The following is a 27,968-nucleotide window of genomic DNA, read 5'->3' as shown; positions in this document are numbered from 1 at the left end:
GGGGATGTCGGGGTGGTGGGGGAGTAAACTGAGCAGAGTGTCTGGAAATAACTGAAAGTTATAAGATGGTTTCTATTCCGGAGGCAAGTACTTGAAGAGTAAGATTGGTGCCATTTGATGATAAGGTTCAGGAGAAAAGGGTCATGAGTTGCAAAAACATGAGAGAGAACAAAAATGTGCTGACTACATAACTTGCTAAAAAACACTTGGTCTGGTAGTTTTATTCTGTGTTTAAAAAGTAATTTTTTAAATGTATGTATATATGTATGTGTGTGTATATATATATATATATATGTATGTATATGTGTATGTGTGTATGTGTGTGTGTATAGATTTATATTTTGAACTAATGGCTCTGTGAAAAAATAAAATCTTTTTATAAGATGATGCTATTTTTCATAATTCTATGTTCTCTTTAATCTCAGACAAAACAAGATTTGTAAAAAGTATTTTTAACCTGTGTTTGAAATATGTTATGGCAATTAAAACACAAAGAATAACTCCATGTGAAACCAGAGCAGGCCTTTGTGGGAATGATCATATTAGTTATTTATTTATTTATTGTAAAGAATTATTATTTATTTCAGAAATAAAGAAAAAATAATTCAGATGTCTAAACAAACCAATTTTCAAAAAAGAAAAAAGAAGAAAGTCAATTGTATAAATATTTGGCATTCTGTAGAAAAGTTTGAGATGTTTTAGTTATATGTCTTCTCCCGGAGTCCAATTATTATTACTTTTGAGAAAGCTCTCAAAATGTGAAATACAACTATATAGTAATCACTTTCCTATGCACACACATAATAAAATGAAGATCAGTTTCAGGCAAAATAAATTCTGCTTTAATCACCTGGATATTTCCAGTAAATCTTTCTTTTTGTTTCTTCAGATAATAATTGTAATTATCTTCTTATTTCTGTATAAGCACAATATCAGAAAAAGTACTATTCTTCAGTAATATTTTTTTATAAAAGGATTAGGCCATAACAAGAAGAGACTCATTGGGATTACCAGGAGGCAGAAATGGTGACTGTGAATGTATCAACAGATTGTTTAATGTCCTAAATAGAATTTCAAAAATAGAAAAAAAAACACACTTAGATCAAAGAATTTTGAAGTTGCAGATGCCTTTAGACATATGCTTTTATGAATGAAAAAATAATGTACGGAACAGCTAAATGTGTCACCTCACAAGTTCATTTCAGGGCCAGTTAAATGGCAGTCAGCTGGTTTAGTAAAATTTCTGCACACCACACTGCCAGTTGCTCTAAAAGGCTGCCATTATTTTCCTACACAGAAACAGGATGTTGGAAGGAAATCCATAAACAAAATCATTTACCTTAATATGGGTAGATGTCTGTTTACATTCAGGGAACAGTAAAAGATTATATTTAATTTTGAATTGTTTACATGAGGTTTATGAAATTTACATATAGATGATAAATTATATGTATTCTACCAAGCACAATAGGGAAGAATTTGAGTAATAGGGAATCCATCACTCTGATTTTCTTGGCTTCAGAACACTTAAATAAGAATTCAGTACATAAAATATTTTATTTTGTATTAGGTATTCTGCTGGCTGCTTTGTGATACGTATAAACTCTGTCCTCAAGAAGTCAGCAGTCTACTAGATGGGGAAGATACTGATATGTAAATATATTTACAAAGTTGTGTTTTTTGCAAGATGGGTCACAAGAGAGAAAAACTGGGGAAAGGCATACATGGGGAGGCACAGTAGCTAAGAATAGAGAAAAAGCAGAACGAATAAGAGACGGGGCAGCTAAATGCGAGGAAATGTGGCAGGCAGTTGCAGGTAAAGAAACACTTAGGCTTATGTCTGAGAATTCTGGTGCACCAGTTCCTCTTCCTTTCCCATCCTCTCATCAAACCCTCTAAACACTAGCAAAAACAAATAAAAGTGATAAAAAGTCCAAGTGCAAAGAAACTGCTGTAACATCAACCTGAATAAACTTGGCCGTCTTCCAGTGTCTTGGTGAATGTTACCTCTAAGCCAAATCCAGGGATTCGTCCTAGATTGCTCCTTGTCCTTCAATGCCCACATTCCATCATTCAAATTCTAATAATGCTACCTCCAAAACAGGTCCCTTTTACACAGATTCCGCTCTTTGCACACTGCCCCATTCTCACCCTCCTCATCTCTTTCCTTTGAACTATGGTATCTGGGTTTAGTCTCTCCAACCCTCTACTCCATTGCCGAATCCTACAGAGTAGGATCACCAACAAAATAAAATGCCAGTTCAATTGCCTGTCACGAAAAGTATTCTGTGATCTGATACTTATCAATATCACATTACTTCTTAATTCCTTCTTCCCTTTTGTACTTCCAGCTTTATTCTGTAAGAATATTGAAGATTTCTAGTTCTAGGAATGTGCCATGGTTTTGCATGCCTGTGCCTTTTTACATGTGGAATACTAGGTAATAGGCTGTGCTCTTTTTAGACCACATGACTGCACTAGTTGATGGATAAATAAATGAATTTATTGTAGTACTGGGTTGAAATTTTCAGTGCCTCAAATAGAACGTGTTTTGTTCTTCTAAATGGTTCTCAAATAGATGGACCATTTAAACAACTATGCACTGGCACTGTGTTAGGCAGTGGGATAACAAGGACAATCACTTATAATCTCTGCAAACAAGATAGCATTCAATATTCAGAACAAGTTAGATATTTAAACATTTTATATAATGTTATAGTTCACATACGTGGTATGATAAATTAGTTATTGCTACTTAACATGTAGTGAGAACCTAATAAATACTTGAAACAAGAAGAAAGCAAAAAAGCAAGCAAGAAAGAGAAGGAAAGAGAAAAAAATAGTTTGAATTTCAAGAGATGTAGGCTTCTAACATATTTTAAGCCAAGAAGGTCTTGTAGAAACATTTTATAAGAAAGTTCCACATTAAAAGGAAGTATATTATTCATTTCATTATGATTACATGACTTATTGTTTATTGCTAAATGCTTATACTGTTGCAGGTGAAGGAGACATAGTAAAGAACAAGATAAATAAGGTCTCTGTCCTCACAGAACTTCACTGTTAGCAGAGAAGATAGATAGTAAGCAACAAGACAGATTTTCAGATGGTATAAATAATAGGAAAGTACGGGTTTGGCTACTTATAATAGGGTGACTGAGGAAGCCTCTGTGAGGAGGAGGTAATGCTTGAGTTGAGATCTAGATAAATGAAGAGCAATCCAGGCACAAAAAAAAAAAATACCACGTGAACAAACACTGAAGTGGGAACAAATTTGCCAAATTCTAGAGACAGAATGAAGAAAAATGAGATAGAGGGTGCACAGTGTAAAATAAAGACAAAATAATAGGCTCAGTAGAAACTTACAGGCATTTTTATAAATTGGTGAGGAGCTAATAGAGAGTAGGTAGTAAGCACGAATGTGATTGTTGTTTATCACCATAAACGTACTCTGACGATTGTGAAGTTCCTCCCTTGTCTCGTGCCTGCATTCCACATAATTGGCAATGATTGGACTCTGTTCCTTGGTTTTCACTAATGGGGTGTGTGTGTGTGTGTTTGTGTACACATATATAACTGAATGATGCTCAGTTCAATTAAATAAATATTTGCTGAGTAAATTATATGTCCATCACTAAACTTAATGATAGAAGTACAAAAATGAAAGTCATAAATCTAGCTTTAGAGATTACTCAATGCAAAAAGAAAGACAGGTTCACTAACATAATTTTAGAATAATACATTAAGTGCTAAGGTAGAAATGTTGAAGGATTGAGGAGAAGCCTAATTATTTCAGGCCGGTTGTTTGGGGAAAGTTTTCTGGAAGAGGTGACACCTGAGTTTTGGGTTAATTAACCAGGCCAAAGAGGATATTCTGTACAGAATGAAAGCCTAAGTTAAAAAGAGACATTTCTATGTAGATGGTGCAAAGAAGGTCATTCAGGTCAGTATCACTAAAGCTTAAAGTAGGAACTGGAGATCAGTATAAAATGAGATTTGTGACATAAACAAGAAATAGATCAAGAAAGTTTTCAAAGCCATTTAAAATTATTCAAACACTATCCTGAGATGAATTGAAAGCCATTGATGGGTGTTGAAGAGTAGATTGGACCTAGTCAGATTTGCATTTCAAATAGATCTCTGGCAGCTGATGGGGAACATACTGGATATATTTTTCCCCAGCTACCATTCTGGAAGAGAATTGCTTTTCTAGAAATGCCAAATCTCCTCTAAATTCTTTAAACATTTAAAAAAATCATAATAGAAAAAATTTAAAGGAAATTACCGAATATTTTCCTTATAATCTCCCACATTTTTCTTTTTTCAAATTCACTTTATAGTTTTAATGCATAATGGCAAAAAAGAAGAATTAAAAATGGTTTTTGGTTTGTTTTGTTAGCCAGATATTCTGCTAATAGAAGCCTGAGATGGCCTCAGTTTTCTAATGTTACTCATGTCTCACATTCCAAGATTGCAGTGAATTCATCTGACCCAGATATGACAGAAGTTTCTCTCTGGTGAATATGTGCAACATTTTGAACCTCTTTTTTGAAAACTTTACTCTTCTTCTGATTTGATTCCATAATTGGAAATTAAACGGAAACTCGTGTCTTCTTAAAAATCTTGTGATTACATATTTTACATTTCTTTTACCTGAAGTTGTCCATTGTCATCTTATACATCTTACTTATGAGCCATTGACCTTTGGACAACGCTCTGAAGCACTGCATTCTGTTCAAGGCACCACACCACACACCTGCAGTGAGGATGCAGGGCTTGGGTGTGTGTTTCCGGTGTCTTTCTTAGGCTCAGATTAGCTCATTAGTCTGGACACTTCTAATACTTTCAGAATTTTAGTCCAGCTTAAAGTCTTAGACAATATTTCTGTGCACATTTTACCGGTATTACAAATCAATCACTGTCCCATTTACCTCACCCATCACTGGAGTAATTATTTTAAGAACTTGTGCTTTTGCCATTTTGTATTCACAATTAGTCATAAAAGGCTAATAAAAATATGATATTATTTGTAAGTACACTTCTTTGGAGAGAAGATAAAGAGGGTTTCTTTTTAACATTCAAAATAAAATTTTTTACACTAAAGACCAATGACTAAGCATTTGCAGAGTTTTATCCAGTAAAGATTAGAATAATCTGAATGTTTAATCTTTAAATTCCATTTTTGCTGCCCCTACTTTCCTCTTTCCAGTGTTTGCTGTTTCCACCTTCTTCCATATCAAAGTCATTAAATACCAATACCATCAGTTTCTTCTTTAATCTAGGCCAAATGTTCTTATGCTTTTTCCTCAAAGGATCTTATGCCTGAATGTATTCATACTGACTTGTTTATTTGTTCTTTCATTATTTACTTTATTTACTGAATTATTACACTTGTTTCTCTCAAATCAAAGTTTAAAAGACAATCTAGTACTATTAAAAGCCCCTGGATTAGGCACCAGAAATCTGAATGCAATTTCTAGGTTTGTAACAAACTGTGTGAACCTGGCAGATAATTTAGCCTCCTTGGACCTTAGTTTACTCATCTAAAGATGGAATTGATTCAATCAGTAGCCACTTATTTTAATTAGGACTTCATAAGCCTCTTACAGAAGCTGATAACTGTTAACTCTCCAGAAAGCAAAATCAAAAAAATGCCCATATCCACATACATATACAATTTTTCATTTTATTTCTTGGGACTCATAGAATCCTAGAACTTGTGACTGAATGCCTCAGAGATTCATAGGCTCTTGGTTAAGAACCATGAACTAAAAGATCTCTACCTTTCTAGTTCCACAGACCTTTGCTTCTCAAAGTGTAGTTTCCAGGGTAGCAGTTTATTTAAGAGTTTTTTAGAAATCCCACATCCCAACCCAGACCTATTGAATAAGAATCTGCATTTTAACAATATCTTCAGGTGATTCACGTGAACATTAAAGTCTGAGAAGCACAGCTATAGTTGGGTTTAAATAAATGTCATATGAAAGAAGAAGTCAAGGTAGGATGATTGTTAGGATGAACGGGAGGTGTTTTCCTTTTCTTTGATCTCCTTTGATACCCTGAAATACAGACAAACAACAGCAACAGTTTTTAATCTGGGTTCATGGATAAACTGAAGAGTTGTCCAATGAAAGAGACTTAAGGTACTGCGAGGAAGAATGATTTATTTACATTACATTATATTTGAGTTAATAATAACCATGATTAAATATACATGTTATTTGGGGAAGCTATCACCACTAAAGGCCCTACTGACAAAATCGGAAGAAATAAAACCCAAAAGTTACTTTAAGTAATTCAACTGATAGTCATTTATGTGAATCACTTAGCATTTATGCCTAATAGTCATCAGCACCATCATGATTATGCAAACCATGAATAGACTCAATGTATCAGATTAACATTGCTCTTGGTTTTATTTAATTATAGAAGCAGATTTCAAATATATATTTACTCTTCATAGTTTGTTACTCTTGCAGCATGGAAATCTGCTTAGAACCTTTCAAAATTAAGGCAAATATTACTTTTAAAGAACATCTTGAAGATAAAAATTATATTTTAAATATTAAGCTATTTCATATTTATACAGAATCTCTATTCTGAAGTGTAAATGTTTTGGCTCAAAATATATAAGTGAAATCTGAAACCAAAAGTATTTATTTGCAGATGGGAACTTTTATAATACATCTACTTAAAATTAATATATCTTTTGAAATTTTCCTAGATAAATATTACATTGGTCTACAAAACTGTGAGCCAATATTTCCAAAATTACCTTTTATAATGGAAAAAATTAAACATATTAGATGCATGGATTAAGGGATAAAAGGAAACTAAATAAAATATAAGAGAAAATAAGATTATGGGTGGCAAAGGAGGATGAGATGAAGAGTGTGAACTTCTTGTCTAAATACAGAGTGACATTTACTGTTCCAAGAAAAGAAACGGGAGGAAATAACTTGTTTTCAATGCATTTATGCACTTTTTTGTCATACCAAGAATAGTAATTTAATCATGCTCCCAAAACAAATAGTATATCTTCTCTTTCTCTGACTTTCTCATTCTCTCTTTATCTCTCTTTTTTCCTTACTTCCTCTTTCCCTCTTTCTCTCCCTATCCTCATATGTGTAATAGTGCCTTTTTGGTTTTATGGAAAGGACACAATCTATTACAGAAGATGGTTATATCATTTTTTTCTAATAAAGATTTCTTCTCTTTAGTAACTTCATGACCTTGAAGTGAGTTAATTGAGTTGACGATTTTTTGTCCCTCTCTTACCAGAGCTTTTAGAAAAGTGTAGTTCATTTGTCTATATCCTGTTATTTAAATCATTTGCTTATCTCATCTTATCCAAACCAGTGGTACCTTATAGTTCCCAAACCACTTTTCTCATGCTTCTGCTTTGTAATAGGCCGTTGTCCCAAAATTCATCTTTCTTACAAAGTTAAAACTTGAAAAAGCAAGAGAAATCATGGCTAATTTCTTTTCTTTTTTTCAATTCCAGTTAAGAATTTTGGGAACTTTCTTTAGATCTGTTAAACAAGCAATCTGAGTTAGTTGCAGGGGTAAGTTTGGGGTCTGGAGAGGTGTAACTTATGGCTTAAGGATGTAGGTGGTGGTTTTCTAAGCACAGAATTAAATTGCCCTTATAGTAGTAAGTGTGTGATAAAGAACCATTCTGGTCTGTTGCATCTCAAATGGAGTCACCCTGGTTGATTCATTTACTAATCTAGAGCATTTATCTTGCATTAAAATATTTACACACTACTATAATAGATGTATGTTGAATAAAGACAATAATTTTAAAAATAGTGTAAGAACAAGTACTACTCCTTACTTGAATTATACTTTATAATCCATTTGGGTATTGCTTTATTATTTATTTTTTCTGCTTTTTTTCTCTGCAGGTTCGATTTCATATTGGATATTGTATATAATCCTAAATAAAACAGGGACAGTATAAGTGGGTAATAGGATTATAGTGCCTAACCATACCTCATATGCAAGTATCTTTTAGTAACAGTTATAATGATAAAATGCTCCTCTACTCCTTCTAACGATGATGTAGCTCTACCCATTCCCAAGTTGGTACAGAAATTGCCTCTGCTCCTGTGCCTGCTTCATTCAGAGGTGTGATGTGCTAGAGGAAGGAGCCAAAAGATAGGAAGAATCCACAAGGATCAAGAACTAAGATGGAAATAAGAAGAGAATACTGAAAAAGTGATACCAGTGGGAAGTCGGATTGACCCTGCTTATCCAGCTCTGGATAGTCTTTATGTTTTCTGTCTTCTTGTTTGTCCTGTGGTTTCTCTACCTAAGTTAAATGTCTGTATGCCTTTTATTAACTTTTGGAGGTTTTTTTCCTGAATTTAGTGTGTTTGAGTAAGTTAAGGATGAATATGTGTGCGTATTTGTGTATATACTTATTAATGTATTTATATGTAAGCAGATATGTATATGTGCATTTGTATGTGTGTTTATATATTTGGTAGTTTGTATCTGCATGTACATAAGAACAAATATGGGTTTGAATTTGAGTGTGTATGAGTGTTTATATTTTGGTATATCAGAAGACAAATTTATGAAAGAAACAGCTTTTCTATATAATTGTTTAGTTTGAAAAAGTGAGCTTTCTAACATAGTCTGTATGATTTATACACTTGGTTTAAGTCAATAAATTTTTATGTGCCTCAGAAAAATAATTTTAGGGTGAAGGAAAATTGACCTTGGACAGTTTTCCAGGGACTTGGACAATTTTCAGCCTATGTAATTAATTGTTTCTTCTATGTTTTCTGGACCTGCTGTTTCAATTGAATGTGGAGTCATTTTCCTTTATAAATAATTTTATTCTACCTGTGGATTGCTGTACCCCATTTTAATGGTGGCTGTGTCTCATCAGCCAGGAAAATGCGTCTATTCAATACAAGTTCACTAACTGTTTAGCAGCTTTAATTAATGATCAAAACGTTCTCAGTGAGACTTAGACGTAAGGTCTCATAAGTTGAAAAGTATTACAATTACACTTTCTTCAGTGAAATTCAACCCAATTTATTCAAAATCTTAGAACAAAGCTTGGCAGTGATTATGAAACTACTGATAACAAATAAGCTCTCAATATTTTTTCATACTTTTACTAGCAGTGTAGTTTGCTTTTACACTTCCTTTCTTTTTATCTGCATAAGATGTAATTAATTATACAGAATTTCAACTCTCATTGTAGAGAGCTAGAAACCATATGTAATTGTTCCTAATAGCTTGGATTCTTTTCCTGTTTAGCAGCCTAGGAACTTCTTTCTGGGAATCAAAAAACTGTCATGCCAAGTTGAACAGGATGCAAATCTGGCCTGAAGTTTTCTTACAATTGCTCTAATAACATGTACTGTTTCTCTACTCCTCAGGTTGCCATTAGGAATAAAAGCATATTATCTCAGTAGGATGCTGTTATCTCTCCGGTTACACAGCCCGCCTATAGACAGGGCCTGGCTTAAATCAGGAACCTGAAACAGTGTGAGACCACATGGACAGAGATAATAATGAAGGGACTCCCAGTTTACATAACCTGGTTAAGAACAGGCAGTTCTGAAAAGAAAATATGGTTAAATTTTACTACCTAATTTCCTGTATAGAGAATTGCATTAAATGTGTCCTTACTACATGTATTTTTAACATTAGAATTTTCAAAGTTGTATTTTTCAAAGGTTTTTTTCAACTATGTATCTAGAAGAATAAAATTCAAAGAAGTAATATACTTTAGAGTTACTCAGATATTTAATATGCAATATACAAGCATATTTGAGTAATCCCTCCTTTCTTTTCTTTCCTTACTTGCTGTCTTTCTTTCTAGTGTCCTTTATTTTACTAAAAATTAATATGTATTATAAGAAAAATTAATGACTGAATAAGATTGGAAACACAAAATTAAGCAAGAACATTCATAAATTAAGTTACATAATTTAAAAATGCATATCATAGTCTCTCTGTAGTCATTAAGGATAGAAAATTGACAACGAGTTTCTTAGCAGCCATTAAAAAGAGGCTCATTCATTAAAACCAGTGCAAAATAAGTATGACTCCTCTGGGAAACGAAGTGTGAGAAACATTTCTCCTGTAGATTATCATAAAAGGACTCTGTATTATGTAGTGAGTGAACTGGATTTCTTAAAAATGCCCTTATTTTTAATGTAACAATATGTTCTACAGGGATCAATGTAAACTAAAAATAGAATGCAGATAAATCAGTTCTGCAAAAAATGAGAATAATGCAGTCTTGATACAAAGGTCTCAAGTTTAGAATATAGAAGGAAGAACTGCAAACTGGAAAGCCATAGGCCAAGTTTGGCAACAGATCTTTCAGTTGCCATTTTTGTTTAGTTAGTTTGAACACCTGGGAATGAGTGTTTCTCAAACTAATTGAAGTAAAGTACTAGTTTTGTTTTAAAATTCTTATCCATCAATAATTTTGTAAAAAATACTGAGAAATAAATTACTACAAAAATGTATTTAAAAAGACTTAAAAATAGAAATAGGGTATTTAAATTTTGGGCCAATTTCACTAAAACAATGGTCAATTCTTCAAACTGTACCAATTAATATAACTAAGTTTTTGATGAACAGTAGATGGAGCGGGTCAAAGATATGCTTCCTTATAAATTGCCAGGGAATAAATATTCTGTGGCTTCATTGAAGGATACATTCTCTGTTAAATAATTACTCTTTGGTTGTGGGCAAATAATCTTTTACTAGGCCAGTTTGCGACACTGGGCCACGATCTTGGGGGGCAGTCACCCTAAGCCTACCTAAAGATAAGTTCTTTCAGTATATGATTACTACTCTGACTCCAATACTTAATAGCTTCAGCAAACCATGCAACTTCTCTGAATAATAGTTTTCTTATCTACTAATCTGTCTCAAAAGCATTTGTCAATAACTCTTCAAAGATAGGGTTAGATTAAGATTATTCAGCTTAACAAAGATTTCATTAATATAGATGTGTGTCAATACTTTGGAATGATACAAAGTGTTATTTGCCAGAATTAGATTGCTTACACACATAAACTCCAATGTTCAAATTGCAAGGAATTAAAAATATGTGAAATAATCATCTCTAGGCACTGTTAGAAAGTGCCTAATATGTAGACCTACCTAATGGGACTTCTCTCATTCTTTCACTCATGATTTTTTAAAAATCAGGTTTATTGAGATAGGATTTGAAAACTGATTATTAATCTTTTTAAATTGGCAAGTTCTATGAATTTTAACAAAGGCCTACAAACCATCACTGTATATCAAGATATAGCACAGTTCATCACCCCAAAATCTTCCTTCTTGTCACTTTAAAATTAGTCTCAACTTCACACCCTAACCCCTGGAAACCACTGATATGTTTTCTGTTCTTAGGTGTTTTATTTTTTTTTTTAATGCCGTATAAATGTAACTGTGCAGCGTGTGGCTTTTTGAGTGAATTTTTTCACATAAGTAGTATGCTATTGTATAAATATATCAGCTTGTTATTTATTCAGCAGTTGATGGACATTTAGGTTTTTTCTAGTTTTTGGCAAGTCTGAGAATTCATTTACACTTAAATATTCATTATAAGTTTGTATGTAGAAACACATGTTCATTCTACTTGAGTAAATACCTAGAAATGTTATTGCTGGATCATACGGTATTTGTATTTTTAACTTTATAAGGAACTATAAAACAGTTTTCCAAAATGGTAGTACTGTTTTGCATCCCTTCCAGCAATGTTCCAGTGTTCCAACTGCTCCACATTTTCACTCGGACTTGGTAAGGTCATGATTTTATTTGTTTGTTTTGTTTTTGTTATGTTCTATTAGGTCTGCAGTGGTATCTTACTCTGATTTTAGTTTGCTTAATTTTCTTAATGATTACCAGTGTTGAACATCTTTTCACATATATTTTTTGTAAACCATACATCTCCATTGTTGTTCAAATCTTTTGCAACTTGTTTCATTGGGTTATTTGTTTTTTTGATCATTGAATTGTGAGAATTCTTTATGCATCCTGTGTATCAGTAGTTTATCATATGTATTTTGAAAATATTTTCTTTGATACTCTATTGTTATTAGGTGGACTATCCTCTACTTATCAGTTACGTCAAATTGGTTGGTGATGTTGTTCAGGCCTTCTATATAGTTACTGATTTCTGCTTGTTCTATTAATTACAGACAGAGTAGTTCTGGTCATCAGAAAAACCCACAGTTGTAAATTTATCTTTCTATCCTTTCAGTTTGATCAATTTTACTTCTTGAATTCTGAAACTCTGTTCTTAGCTGCACACATATTTGGAATTGTAGTTGGTAAATTTACCCACTTATTGTAGAATTTGTGATAATATTTCCTTTCATTTCTCGTCTTCAACTTGATCTTTCCTGCATTTTCAATTATTCTGCTGTAATTCACCATCCTTTCATGCAGATTGTTCACTATTTCCTATTAGGTTCTTTAATATATTAATCATAGTCCCTGTTTGATAATTTCAATTCCTGGATCATCTCTAAGTCTGGTTTTGTTCATTGCTTGGACTCTTGACAATGGTTTCTTTTCCCTTAAATTTTCATATATCTCATAATTTTTCAATTAAATGTCAAATACTGAGTGCAAAATAATTGGGAATGATGCCAATCATTTATACCTAGAAACAGTATACTTTTGCTATTCTAAAACCATTAGTTTGGGGCTTGAGCTAATCTAGTCAAGAGCTGACCTCTATGGTGCCAAAGACTTCACATTCCTATAGCCTTGTGCTTAGGAAATGGGACGGGAACTTGAATAGACTGAGATTTTGTGCTTTACTTGGTGTAGCAGCCAATCCCTTACTCTGCACCTGTATTACTGAGGGGCTCCCTCCTGTCTCCCACCCTGCTTCCGATATTTCTCATAAGTACCTGGCGAAAGTCCACATAAATGCCCCAGTGGGTGACATCAAACTACCCTTGTGTCAGAGGTTACCAGAGTTTAAAACTGTTAGTCAGTCTTTAGCAATTTTTAATAATTTTAAATTTTTTACAAAATTTCTTGTTAGATAATTTAGAAAAGGATAATTTTTATCATCACTTGTATGATAGCCAGGTCCTATTCTATTCTCTGCCACATATGACGCCATCCCCATGATTCATTTCTCAGTGGAGGAACCGATCATTTACTGAAAATCTAGATATTTGTCTGCCTGATGAACTCAGTTTTACAACAGGTTTAACAAGAGTTATGGTTTTGTAGTTCATCTGGCTTTCTCTTTTCAGGGTAGGATTAACACCCCTTCCAGTTTTGTTCATCCTGGTTAAAAGACGAACTCCTTTTGCTCATCTGTTTTAATTCTTGTGGAAAAAATTTATACTACTCTGACTTAATAATTATTAAAATAAATAGCTTCTTTTCTAAGTGTTTACTTCATATTGTCATGGAAAGCATGATTCTAATTAGCCCTTCAGTGCTCATTATACACTTCTTCCTGCATTACTATATAATATTCTGAAGGATCCAAAATTCTCCTAGTTGCTGATTATCGAATTGGATTATCTAATTGTCACTTGCTAATTGTCTAATTCAGAAATAGACTCGTTTTATTTGTTACAAACTGAAATGGTTATGTCTTCTTGAATTCTTAAGTATGGATAAATACATAACATTTATTGAATGAAAATTAACAGTGCCAAGGTTTTAAAGATTTCTACATATTATCTAATTCCACATTCAAAATAATTATGCAAAATTTCAACATAATAGGAAATAGAGTCTTAGATATACTAAGAAATTGGACTTTTCTCTCAGCTAAATAGTTGATATTAAGACATTGCTCAATTAAATACATTAAATGTTACTTAAAGTTTAATTAAGCATTACTTTGCCATTAAAAGTAATGGCCAAAACCATAATTAGTTTTGCACCAATCTAATAGTTAACTCAATTAACAGGTGAGAATTTTGAATCCAGTTATATTTGGTTACAACTCTGTGGGTTTTTTTTTTTTTTTATAATGCAGTGTTTCCATGAAACCCTATTATAACATGAGTAAATATTTGTCTTTATTATTCTAAAACTTCCCACTTTGCCCCCCTTCTCTCTACAGTATTTATATGTTCTCTTATTATCCAATATCTTCCTCTTTTCTTCTGAACAAGATTGCTACTGTCATCCTCCAAGCAAGCCAGTTTTGACCTTCCATGCTTCACATAAAAACATATCTGTCTTGCGTTTGACTCACTCCAAACATTTCATTTTCTGAAATGACACATGTGTTTTATAAGTTCTAACGTATTCACCAGTTAACGTTGGTATTAAATAACAACACAATATAGGAACAAAACGATTACCAAAAATCTGTTTTTTTATGAAGAAAACAACAAAACATTGGTTAATAAAAATCCAATAATTTAGAATTGTTGAATTTCCAAAAAGGCTCTGGAACAAAAGCAGAAAAATACAGCCCTTGAAACGAACTGAAGATACAGCCAGCTCTTGCATAACTAACAAATAGAGAGTAAGAGCCAGAGAACCTATCACTTTATCTGATCCTTCAAGTTCACTGCACAAAAGGAAAGAGCAACTGTCCCTTAGAGATAGTCCTTTTGTTTATGTTTTTGTTGTTTTTAGAATATGAGTTAGCAATAAGAGTCAGAAGAAATTGGAAAATTTGAGATAAAAGAAAGGGGAGAAGTGCACCAGATTTCAGGGTTGGCAGCACTGGTGGTAACAATAGTGATTAGGTGAGGTAGTGACAGAAACCGCAAAGGTAGGTAGGAGCAGCAGACATCTATCTGAACTCAAGAGAAAAAAAAAATTTGGAAATAAAGAAAGAACATCTGTGCATCAGGGCAGAGAAAGGAACTTGTATTCATCTTCAGTCTACCTCTTTGAAAAAGGGGAAAGGCGAGAAGCTTTGAAATTTCTAATGCAGGGTTAGAATGGAAGTCAATTCTGGATAATATAAACCAGCAACTGCAGACCTTTTGATAATTAAACAAAATCTTACATTTAATTTTGGGACCCTCTCTTCAATGCCTAAAAGCATAGAAGCAATATAAAATCTTAAGGTTTCACTATAAATGCAAAATTATAAATGTTTCAAGATGTCACAAAACTAGGAATAAGCATCAGGATTTGAATATTCACAAGACTATAAGTAAAACAATGGTCATTAAGAAATGTTATAAATTATTCCATCCCAAATATTCTATACATCCTCCATTCAGTTATTCCTTGTAGAACATAATTGTCTAAAATATCTGAAAGTAAATTCAAAATTAACAGACAATGTTACTTTCAGTTCCTCTTTACAAGCATTTATTGGATACTCACCATACTTCGGGTGGAAAGCTAGGCACTAGAAGTGCAAAGAGTAATAAGCAACACGGTTTAATTTCAGAGTAATCCAGTCAAGAAAACACATAAATATGTAAGGCCAACATGATGTTGTAAAGTCATAAAATTGTACAGATAAACCTGGCAATACAGGAGATGCCTATTAGAGAAGATGACAATTATGCTCAGTCTTGAAAAAATTAAACAAATTAGAGCAGCATTGCACCCTTTTCTTTTGATTATTTAGGAAAATTTCGACACCCTGCAAACTGTAAAGTATTGGAGAAATACTACAGCCATGGGAAACATGTAATAACATATTTTTGCTTAATAATTTTGATTTAAAATACACTACAATTACACAGAATATATCTTTCATTTATTCTGTGGTTTAGGCTCAAATATTTACTTCCTGACATAGAAATTCTTAGTTCTTTAACATGCCCTATGCTGTAACCTATAAAGTCAGGAGTAATTAATCAGGACTCTAATATTGCTGTTTAAATACAATATATTTGCTCCAAAAACTTCCTTCTCGTTTTCTATCTTAGTGAGAGGTTCATCAATCTCAGGTAACAAAAGTTTCATGCATTCCATTATTAGGAAATAGCAAGAATGAACGTATATCATACCACAGATAAGAAGCCCATCCAAAAGTCACTTATTGAAATCTTTTTTCACTATTGGGAGACAATTTCTCATGGGTCTTTCACATTTCTACACATCTTATGAAATAATCATTGACTGCTTTTGTTCTGAATTATTTGAAAAATATGTTTATAAGGCAGACAGCCTTGGAACACAGAAATAGCATCTTCTGGAAGAAAGGGAGGCATGCTCATTGCCCATCATAAAAGGTTGGCATTCCTTAAATTTGTGATCTTTTTGTTTGTAATGTGTATACTTCATGTTGCCTTGTGGAAACTGGGGCCCAGGGAACCCAAACAAAAGTGTTGATATTTTTGCTACTGCTATTGCTGTGAAGATAGCAAGGGGAGAAATGCCAGATGTAGGTGATGGGGAGGAAGGCAGCAAATCACACTGCCATGTGTGTACCTATGCAACAATTTTGCATGTTCTTCACATGTACCCCAAAACCTAAAATGCAATAAAATAAATAAATGGGAAAAAAAAAGAAAAATAAATTGTCCTTCATCTCTGACCTAGGAGTCTAATGTTTTTCACCACCATCCATTCAATTGTGGTAGGCTTTCATGTTAACTTGTGAGCAGGGATAAATCTCAGACCCTTCAGAGATTTTCATAATGTTAGTGATGGGGATGGGATGCCAACAAAGACATGGCTATCTGGAAAAGGAAAGATGAGAGTCCTGCAGATGTATTAGATATTCAAAGTTAATTTGTTTATGCCATGAACCACCACTATGTCACTTGAAACTGATAGTACATATGAAGTCTTTCTTCTTCCCTGCTTTCTGATTCTTCTGTCCCTTTACTGTGACCTCACTTACTTAAACAGAAGCCTGACTATGGGTCAGGGTATCTCTATCCCCAATAAGTAGCAAAAGACATATGCACCCATCAAGGAATGTTGAGAAATTTCAGGAAGATAAGTATTTGAGAGAAGTCTGTGGGAATCAGTAGCAAAGATGTTTACCAAATTATATGGGCCACTGGGCCATAGACAGTACTTTACTTTTTTGCCTGTTAATGAGGAGGAATCAAGGAGGTCATTGCAAGCTGAATAACAAACAAAAAAAAGAAATAGGTAAAATACAGATAGCAGAATTTTCCTCTTTTCCTCTAAGTGGAACAAGTTCCTTGCCAATCTGGATTCCTGTCTCAGACTTGCAGCAATGTAACAACTAATATTAAGATTTGTACTGGGTAGGGAGAATCTTCTACCCTCTTTCAGACAATAGTTAAGAGTAATGTGTACATATATTGAGTTTGAAAAGGGGAACTCCATAATCAGAAACCAGGTGAATCATTAGAACTTTGGCCCACAATGAAAAGGAGAGGTTATGGAACATATTGCCTATCAAGGAATAATGGGAAATGCTGGGTTATCTTATAGGTAAATCTCTCCTCGGTTCTATCATGCCAACCTTAGATCCACTTGAAAGTAATAAAAAAAAATCAAAAAGTCTTTTTGTAGTGGGACTTTGCTGCATTAAGGAAGCTTTACTTCTCTTGAGGAGATTTTTCAAAAACAGAAAAACTCCTGTGGAAAATCATAGATGAGGCATTGACCAGTATTTAGGCTCTAAGTGGCCTGGATTGAGTCTAGAATTCTGATAAAATTGACCCACTGGAGAACTGAGAAAGCGATCTAAAGAAATCTAGATAAATTCTTGAGGTTATCAGCACTGTGCAGAGAAACTTCCCTATCCTTGATGCTGACACTGGGAGAACTTAAGAGATATAAGATAATGGGGAAGATAATGCCTCAAATTAAGTTGGATTCCTTAAAGTCACCACTGTGTGAACCAAGGTTGAGTCAGCCAGAGGTCATAAATCCCATGCTCTAGCAAAGACAGCAATGTGTCTGTGGCTTCTGAGTCAAGGGATTCCCAAGGATGAAATAGATGGTGCCAGCCACAGGAGTCCTGCTCTCATTACAGAGTATTGGGTGGGCAACAATATTCCAAATTAATTTGATTATGCCATGAGTCACTGCCATATCACTGAAACTGGGATAGTACAAATGAAGTCTCTCTCCTCCCTTGCTCTCTGATTCTTCTGTGCCCCTCTACTATAATCTCAGATTATTTAAAGAGAAACATGAAAGAGGTCAAGGTATCCCTATTCCCAGTGGGTATCAAATGACATATGCACCCATCCAACTATGTTGAGGAATTTCAGGAAAATAAGGGAATTAAACTTTTAGGATACCCAAGTCACTTTTTAAACTGAATTTATAGAAAGAAAAAGATCGTCTGATTTAGCTAATTGGGTTTAAACAGGGTTCACAGTGGGAAAGGCAATCTACATGATGTCATGAATGGAGCCCTTTGGGCCAATTCAATGTGCTGTTGTTTTTTTCTATGCCCAGTTGTATAGTAATTAATGTATTAAGTGCTTATACTTCATCATCAGTTAAGTGCCTGAGAAGATTATCACAATTGGGAAAGGCAAAATGTAGTGAAGTGCTAATGGGACAGTAAATCACTGTCCTGTCTTCTACTCTGTTTCCTCCCAGATGGTCCAACAAAAACAATATAAAATCTCAGGAGAAAAGAAAATTGCAGCCTTGATTGTGGATTTTAAGGGAACATGGGTGCTAAGAGATGCAATATTTTACTACAACAGCACTGTATGACCAGCGAGACAGAGTAATGAGAGCTAGAAACTTAGAATGGATTATCACCAATGGAATCAAGCTGTTAATCCCATAATCCCAACAATTCAAGTAATTGAATCCATTGCACAGACTAAACTCTTGGTATGCAGTCTTGGACTGTGCCAATATCAGCTTTTTTATACCACTGGCTTCTGAGGACAAAGATCAAGTCACATTCATGTGACGTAGCCACCAATATAAATTTGTAGTAACCTCCCAAGTTACTAAAGATTACTCCCAGAGGTGCCTAGGTTCCGCTGCCTTTTGCCATCAGTAGTACATGGGTCATCATAAATGTCCCTACTTTGTATGGTGCAAGGCTTTCTCTATATGGATGATGTCCTGTTAATGGGCCAGTCAGAATCTTCCATTGCAATGGTCTGGACTGTGGTGTTATCACACTTCTATCAACCATGGCAGCTGATAAGTTCTGACAAAATTCAGGATTCTGATTGTCAAATAAAGTTTCTTGGGTCTATATGAACAGTTTCACAATGTTCAATTTTTCTGGTAGTCAAAGAAAAACTGCTGTCTCTTCATACACAACAAACAAAAAATGTTCAGCATCTTATTGAAAACTTTGGGTATTGGAGATGATATGTTCCTCACTTGAAAGTTCTACTGGGCCTTCTATATTAGTTGGTCCAAAAAGTCAGCATAATTTGAATGAAGCATAAACCAACACTGTATTAGCAAGCTGTGACCTTCTCTTTACATTTGGAGTCTCATATCCCTAATTAACCTGTGAGCTACTAGTTTCTGTGACTAATGATTTTTCTGATTGGAGCTCCGAGAAAATGTCAGCAGCTTCCATTCACAGAGCCCTTTGGGATGTTGGACAGATCACCCCCTTAACATTCAGGATATACCCCTACTAGGTACACCTCATTTGAAATGCAGCTATTATCTTGCTACTGGGCTCTTGTCAAAACTGAATGCCTGATCCTGAAGGCCTTATGACTGCCTGGCATGCTATTTTCATGCTTATGTGGGGTGTGCCAAATAAGATTCAATGACTAACAAAGGTAAAAAGGGGTCCTATGAATCTTGCTTATCAAAAGGAAAGAGTATATGCCAGCTTATAGCTCACCCAGCTTCCAGTGGCATCTCAGCTTTACATGAAAAAATGGTTCGCTCAACTGTTGCAAGTGCCTTAAATTTAACTCTCTGCCAGAACTGCCATCCCAGACCAGACAGCTCTGACCATGATTTGATCTATATTCACCTTAACCATAGCAAAAAAATCTATTGGAAATAGCAGGAGACGGTCCCGGCTTCTGTATTTCCCATACAATACCTGTCAACACCTCCAGATGTATTTCCCACTCCCATTTCTGTAACTCTTGCTTAACTAATCAGTGCAGACAAAAAAAAAAAAAAAAAAAAAAAAAAAAAAAAAAAAAAAAAAAAAAAAAAAGCACCATTAAGCTGTTGGTGTAGACAAATAGGACAAGTTGGATTGACTGCCTTCATGCAGTCTCTTCAAAAGAAGGAATACAATCGGTTACTCATACTTAACTTAGTGGGTTAAATTAATTTCAGACCCTTTAGGACTCTTGAAAGTTAGCAGGAGTTGACTAGTAAAATAGCTGTTGTCTCCCTCCAGGTAAGGACAGTGAAACCTCATTATCATCAATACCTATGTCTTGTAGCTTATCTCTTGTCAAAGATTTCCCCATTTTTCCCTGAAGCTCTCTAATCATATTACCCATGAAACTCAGTCACTTTCTTTATACAAAGAATGTCATGAAAACATAAAGTAGTAAAGAATTCATAAAACAGTCAACAAGTTAAGTGGAATATTATTCCCTCTCATGTAAAAATTGAATACTTTAATTTTGTCTTTTGTTAAACCAACAATGACCATAGATGAACGAGATCCTTCATGGGCATAAGCTATTCCTACTATAGCATAATTCAGGCACCTTCAGAAGCTGTTTGGGGCCACTATTTTTGCAATAACATGAGTATTATAAACTTTGCCTGGTTATAAAAGTAACTGTCCAGTCCATGTTCTAGGTCAGGTGACATGTAATACTTGCTATTGAAATGCTGCCTCATGCTTCTCCCAAATTACTTCATGAATATATATTTTATCATCCCAACTATATGTCATCTTCCTTTTCTATCACTGAATTGCAACTATTCAATAAATATTCATCGGAGTAAATAAGATATATATAATTTAAATTACCTTTTTAAGGTGGTCTATCTTATTAAAGTGGTTTTTAAGCTTTTGATTACAGAATAGATATTACATATATTGTTCATAGCTTCCTTCCCTGCATCCTCTGCATGTACTTCCCTGTGAATATTCCTGGAAGATATGAGTTTCTTAAAAGGTAAACATTTCCTACCTAATTAAAGGTATATACTTAGTTACATTTTCATTAAAAGATTTGCCCTATGACCTCCAAGGACTGAATCAACCACTGGATTTGTTAGTTTGGAAGTGTCTATGTTCAAAAACTCTGTCAGAGTTAAACATAATGTAGAGAGCAATGAAAACTTGCTTTTTAAAAGGAACTAAATGATTTTTGTCATCAAGCCTTAGCCACAGCATGTCTAGATCCATGTTACATAACACAGATTTTTACTCATTTTTGGTCTTTTTTAGTTTTTCCTGGACACCCTTGTTCAATAACAAGGTGACATCCTTAGATACCTTAAAGCAACTGGTATCTCATTGCATCTTTCTATTTATTCTTACTGGTTTCTCCAGTTAAACTCTAAGCTGCTTGAGGTCAAAGTTTAAATCGTATTTATTCTTGTTCCTGATATCATCACTTCTGTTCTTGCCCCATAGGCCCTCAATAAAGGGAGGCTGAATTACACTCCAAAGAAACTATGTCATAGGAGCCTTAGAGATGTAGTTTTCCTTTCAGTCAAATCTGCATTTAATGCATTGTAAGAAGACCAGTGCCTAAGATCAATACCTCAGCTTTTGAACGGGCCACCCACCAGTACAAGATCACAGATTCCCCTAGCTTACATCAACTCAGGCACGTTTGGATAATGCAGTGTTGTTTCAGAAAATGTAATTGAGATATCTAAATATGTCACCATGTTATTCTTCTTAGATGAAATGATGGTCATGAGCCATCATCACCAATAATATATTTGAGAGCTTATTTTTTTACGCAGTAATGATGATGGTTTCCCATTGATTTAGTCATTCACTTTCATTGATCCCTCTGGCTATCAGTGAAGAAAAAGCTAAAATTTCCAGAATTTTCATGTCTGAGCTTGAAACTTTGTGAAACAAATTTACCTTCCTTGACCACCTGAGCTATTCACAGTCTATGGAGGTAAAAATTAAAAAATAAGCATGTGAATACAACACTTTCTCTGTGATGACATAAATATTATCAGCATGGAGATGAAACTATAAGTGTATTTAGTTTACAGAAACTAAATCTGTTTTTTAGGAACACTTTTCAGTCAATTGTCTACAAAAGTTTATATGGAAGTATCCATGGCACGCTATTAACTTAAAAAACCTTACACTGCATAAGTGAGAAACGTGTAATAAAAATTGTGAAAAAATGTTAAAAGATTTTTAGCTGGGCTAGTTGCAGTTAAATTTTTAAATATTTCCCAAGCTTTAGCCTGAAGGTAGGAGTAAATGGAAAAGTCTGGTTGACTGGTTACCTTCAACTACGGTGTGTTGGAAGGCTAAGCATTGAGATGATCCTTGAAGAAGCACAGGTCTTTTATTTTATTTTATTTTCAGATTTTTTAACATTAAAACTGACTTCTCCTTTATTGACATCTTAAAAGAAGTGGAAAATGGGTTTTATTTTATAGAAAGACAAATACAGCATGGAGTCTGGAGACTAGGATTTGAATTCTGTTTCTGTTAACTACTTTGAAACCTTGAGCAAGTCATTAGTAGAGTTATAGAAATTGAATGCTCTCTATATGTCTAATCAACATCTGAATTCTGTGCATCCTTCTATTAAGAATGCCAAGCATTCCATTTGTAGCTAAATGAATACAACTGTATTTTACACATTCAGTTATGGGTAAAAATCACAGAATTTAAATGTTTCTCTTAGGAATTTTAATCATACATTAGAGTTTATTTATGAGAGTATCACTTTATAGTATTGCTGTAAAACTTTGGATGAATTATCATGCTTGTTTTGAAATATTCATTTTACATAGTTGCTCTTTGAGATTGCGTTTTGCTAAATACTCCTTCCTTAATGCAAGATAGAAAGCAAAATTATGAACATTTATGTAGTAATTTGACACAAGTGCTATTTGGGGATTATTTGAATTTATAAAATTTGTATTTTATAATACAGAGACAGGAATTTATCAATAAAATGCAAATATTTATAAAATGTAATAATATATCCACCACAATGAAAAAGAAAATATGAGAAATATATATTAAAGCATAAAAATATTGTATGTGGTTATTACTTGACTGAACCTTCTCGCCTTCATAAGACACTAAATTGTTTAGCTCTTTATCTAATAATTTAGTTTTAGGTATGTGTGAAGTGTGAGTATGTGTGCTTTTTTATTCAAATAATTTTTTTTTTTTGTAAATTTGTGTGGAATTTTATTTTGTTCAATTCATCAATTAGATTACACAAAATAGTTTCCCTGTGATGCTCACATTTTACTAAATAAAACCAATAAAAGACTTTACTTTTAAAAACTTGTATTTTTATTGCTATAATTAAGGAACTACTTCCTAAAATTCAAGTGGGAAAACAGTTGTTTTTCCCAATGCCAAAATAATAGAACTTGTATTCATTTACCCTAACTTGATTAAAGAATTTAAGCCAGTATCCGTCAGTCTGAAGCCTTTCCCTCTATCTTTTCCTTCCTGCAGCTTTCTCTTCCTCAGCCATTCTTTCTTTTCATCACACACAAGGTAAAACATGGTTTCACATGTAACAGTCAACTAATGGCAACTTGTTGATGGAATAATCTAAATAATTTCCATAATTCTACATTTTTCTTCATAACGTTTAATTTATATTTAACATTGCAAATATTTAATTTAAACCCATCATCCTCTAGGTGGCATATAATTATGAGCATTATAAGATACAGTTCAATGGCACTCAGAGATATGCCTTTCCAGTATTGGTGTGCCTTATCTCCCCATATGTTATATTTAACTGTTTAGCCTTTCTTACCAGTGACAATGACATTAAATCCTGACAGATATTCTTGACTTTCAGCTCACCAATAATTCCTTATAGAAATTCCTGCCATAGTCTTTGAGAGACTAGTTATTTGCATTGTCATAGATAATTGTTAATATTTTCACGTTAATTGGAATTATGTTAGAATACATTGACTTTAATGTATCATTAACATAATTATAGGCAATAACTGATCAAAGTCAGTATAACTCCTTGCTTTTAATTTAGGATGTATCCATTCCAATACAGATTAATTACTGTTGGACATAATGTACATAGCAATCACCCCACTGTTACCCAAATGTTAAACATATGTAGGGAAACAATCAAATAACCTTTTGGTTCAGCTCTTGGCTTATCTACTATCCTCACGTCATGGCCACATATGAATATTTGCAGTAACTTCAAGTTTAAATACAGTTTTGAACGTTCTTAGTCACGCCCTAAATTTAACCAACTAAAATTTTCAAATTTAGAAAACCAACAATAAAGTCAGTATTCATAGCCCATCTTGACTTTTAATGTAGCTATCCACATGTACTTAAAACCACCCCTTCTCAGTGGACTTGCTCAGTGTATTTCTGCCTATGTCTACACAAAGGGAAATAAAAGCTCAGATACAGTTTGAATTAAAAGAAACCAACAAAAATTCCCGACACTGGAGAAGGTAAGATTTTAAGGCAATAAAGGCAATATTCACTGACAAATTCCCTAGATAATAGCTCAACTTTCCCTTCCTATTTTTTTGTGTAGCCGGAGACTTGCTCCTTTAAGGTGAAGGAGGGTACATCTCTCTCCACCAAGTGCAAGAGCAAGAATGACACTTTAATTCATACACCCCTCGAATTATAGTAATAATAATCCGGGAAAATTTATATCAACACACTACATTCCTAAATGGAGCATCTTTTAAAGTTTCTAACATTTATTTCTGGATATTCTTATCCGTATTGCTTAGAACACAAGCCCTATGACCAAGGGTTCTATGTAGTAGAATGTCATGTTGAAATGAGTGCATTTTCATCATTTCTCTAAAAAATTAAACCATAAATTGTGTGGGATAGTTTTGTTTTTAAGATTTCCACAAGTGGGAAATTGAGAGTACACACTTTATTATTTAAATGGTTTCTCCCGATGTTCACTTATTCCTCCATCCCCATTGTTCATATTCATTCATTGAACACAACTCTATTTTCTCTCACTCCAACTAGAAATAATAAAATGGTAAACATGGTTTCAGAAGAAACGGCTACTGCCCTAAGAAAACTTCTGCAAAATACCGAACAGAAATAGCGTCTGGTGCTAAGATACTACACAACTCCTGAAGCACCCAGGTAGGGCAGGGCCTTCTTGGTACAACGTTTTCTAATCCTCCTATATACCTCTATTAGCCACTACACCTAAAGAAAAATAAGAGCTTTGGCTTATTGCAGTTTCAAAGAAGATTTTAAACGGTAAGTTTGGTGCTACTCTCATATCCTTCAAAAAAAAAAAAAAAGCTTCTTATCCTCAAGAGTTGCTGAGCTTTTGATAGTGTGGTTGCTGAAAGAGATTCACCACCCAGACAGGTCCTCCGTTCTTAACCTGCAAGTAAGATAAATTCCGCAGGAACAGGTAAAATAGGTGTGTTTCCTGTACTCAGCTAAGACGCCTCTCAATGAACAGAACAAACCTAAACAATGCAAATAGTTCGGCGCTTTAAAACAACAATAACAAAAAGTTTGGTTCCCAAGGGTTTGCTTTTTGGTCTTTATTTTTTCATGCTTAATCATACCCTGAACAGCCCAGGTGCTGAGAACACACAAAGTAATTGTAAGGAGCCAGGATCACAGCGTGTCTGTGTCAATTTCCTGAGGTGACTGTCAAAAAATCTGGAAAGGCACCATTGTGCCGAGGGAATGAGGTCAGAATTCACTGGGAATAAATACGACGGGACAGTGGGGCTCGAGAGCCTGGCTTTGGGAAAGGAGGGAAGGTGGGTCAGGGCGGACTTTGTGGGGAAGGCTTTGTCAGCGCGAGATCGGGTGAAGGGTGGCAGATGGGGGCGTTTGCGCACTGGCATAGGGGGAAACGCAGGGACGGTAAGGGTAGAGATGACCCTGTTTGAAGTGACCAGAGGTTCGAGGCCGTCTACTGCTGCTAGTGTGGGAGCCTGGGGGCTGGAAGGTGAGGCGGGACTGCGAGCTCCAGGCAGCGGAGAGGGAGAGGGGTTCAGGTTGCCAGCAGGTGGAGTTGAAATCAAACATCCCCTTGGGGACCACGGAGCAGCACCCTCCCTAGACCCTCTGCCCGGAGGACGGGGATTCACAGCAGGTGGTTTGGGGTGCCTCCCAAATCAAAACAGGTTCTCTCCGCGCCAAGCTTTGACGCCCGACCCCCTGCAATCTCCCGCCTACTCACCGGTCCTAGGGGTAAAGCGCCATCCGGGGAGCGCGCGAGGGCTGCGCGGCGCAGGAGGCAGGCAGGGCCAGGCGGCGGTGGCGGCGCTGTCCTAAGAGCGGGACTGGAGCCGGGGGACACCGAGGCGGCGACAGCGGCAGGGGCGCCGGGAGCTGCAGGAGAGAGCAGTGAATCTGGAGCTGCTGCGCCGCGCGCGCTCTCTGCCCATCTCCGGCTTCGCTGAAGCTGCTACAGCTACTGCCGCTGGAGGGGAGGGTGGCGGGGGGAGGGGAAGAGGCACGCGGTAGGGAGGGGCGGAAGAGCAGGGAGGGTGGGGGGGTGAGCAAGGGGAGAGGGGAGACGCTCTCCCAGAGTTAAGGGGGTGGGGAGGGAGGAGCACAGGAGCCCAGAAAGGTCCCCACCAGATGAGCTAGGGGAGGGGAAATCGAAGATGAGGCAGTGGGTCTCTCCTCCGCCCTCCTTCTACCCCACCTTCCTTCCCCCTTCGCGCCCTTTCCTTGGGCTCTTCCTTTCTTGGCTCAGGCTGGGGGTTACCCAAGCTTGGCAGCAGCCGCGGCTTCACTGCGCGGGTGCAAGTGCTGAGTCCGGGAGACAGCGGCTACAGCTCTCGGCGCCACCGGCCTGTGGCACCTGTGCGCGCACCCCGCCGCCCGCTCCACTGCGGCGGCCCCTGGACCCGGATCCGTAGCCTGTCGCCCTCCTTCTCTCACCTTTCTGGACAGATTATGATCCTACATGTGCATCCATGGCATCTGTATAGTCCCCCATTGCTGTTTGTTTCCCTGGGCGCTCTTTGGCACCGGCTGTCCCACCAGAAGGCGCCAGCAGGGAGCTCAATGCCGGCAATCATCGCCTGCCCCTAGGAGCTGTTGCCTGGGGCACGGGTGGACAGCTACCGAGGTAAAAAAAAAAAAAAAAAGAAATATATACATATATCGTTTTGACCCAATTGCCTCAGACTGTGTCCTCAGTGATCTGGGAAGGTTGTAAGTGTGAAGGGCATAGTGACTGAAAGTCCATTACCTTCTGTCTTGGTTTCCTTCCTCCCTTTTCTCTACATCCTAAAAACCTAGGGATCTAAAGATCTCTAGATCTCGTTAACACAGAGCTTTTTATTTCCCCCTGCATTTCCTAGGGTTGGTCCCGCTTTCCTATTGTGGATTTTCGTTTGCTCTATTAGACTCTAAATAGGTCCTGTATATTCGCAAACTACAAAGAGGCGCATGCAAATAGATACTGTACTGAGGGCAGATACACGCACGAGATAGAGAGGGTGAATCAACACATATTCAGTAAATATAAAAACAACTGTGACATTATTAACTGATTTCCATGAGCCATAATTTTATTTTATAATTTTCACGTCATAATTGGGGATAGACAGGGAGTAAGCAGATTATGTGTCTAAAAAATACGACTAGAAAAAAAAGTCTAGTAAAACTCTCCTCAAATAACATGGCACATGAAGTGAGCTAATTACTCCCAGACATTCCTAGGAGGGAAAGAGATTCTGATTTTGTTTGGCTGGTTGGTTGTGTTGCTTTAAAAATAAAATGAAGTAATCTTTCAGTTGGTGGATTCATTTTTTAAAAAAGCCTAAAGGATCATAGTCTTCAGAATAAATAAAGTAGGCATTTCACTTTACATAAGTGTGTCTTATATAACAAATGTTCTCATATTTTAAAAAGTGCTCTCTTGACTGTAAATGCAATGTAGAAAAACGTTTTCAATTCAATAGGTCATACCAAAATATTGATGAAAACCTCTAGATTTTCC

General features: G+C 35.5%; 1 protein-coding gene across 2 annotated transcripts in view; it reads right to left on the bottom strand.

Moving 5' to 3' along the window:
• Positions 1-26,447, bottom strand: part of FUT9 (fucosyltransferase 9) — a 185,049-nt gene extending 158,602 nt beyond the window's left edge. For both annotated transcript variants that reach the window (XM_017538889.2, XM_017538886.2), the window contains exon 1: positions 26,193-26,447. The gene's annotated coding sequence lies outside the window, so the exon portion shown is untranslated. The remainder of the gene's footprint in view (positions 1-26,192) is intronic.
• Positions 26,448-27,968: the final 1,521 nt, after the last annotated feature.

Source organism: Cebus imitator, unplaced genomic scaffold, assembly GCF_001604975.1.
Source record: "Cebus imitator isolate Cc_AM_T3 unplaced genomic scaffold, Cebus_imitator-1.0 Scaffold116, whole genome shotgun sequence".
In the NCBI taxonomy this organism is placed as follows: Eukaryota; Metazoa; Chordata; class Mammalia; order Primates; family Cebidae; genus Cebus; species Cebus imitator.
Note: the sequence above shows the minus strand (reverse complement) of the source record. Positions and strands in the feature narration are given on the sequence as shown.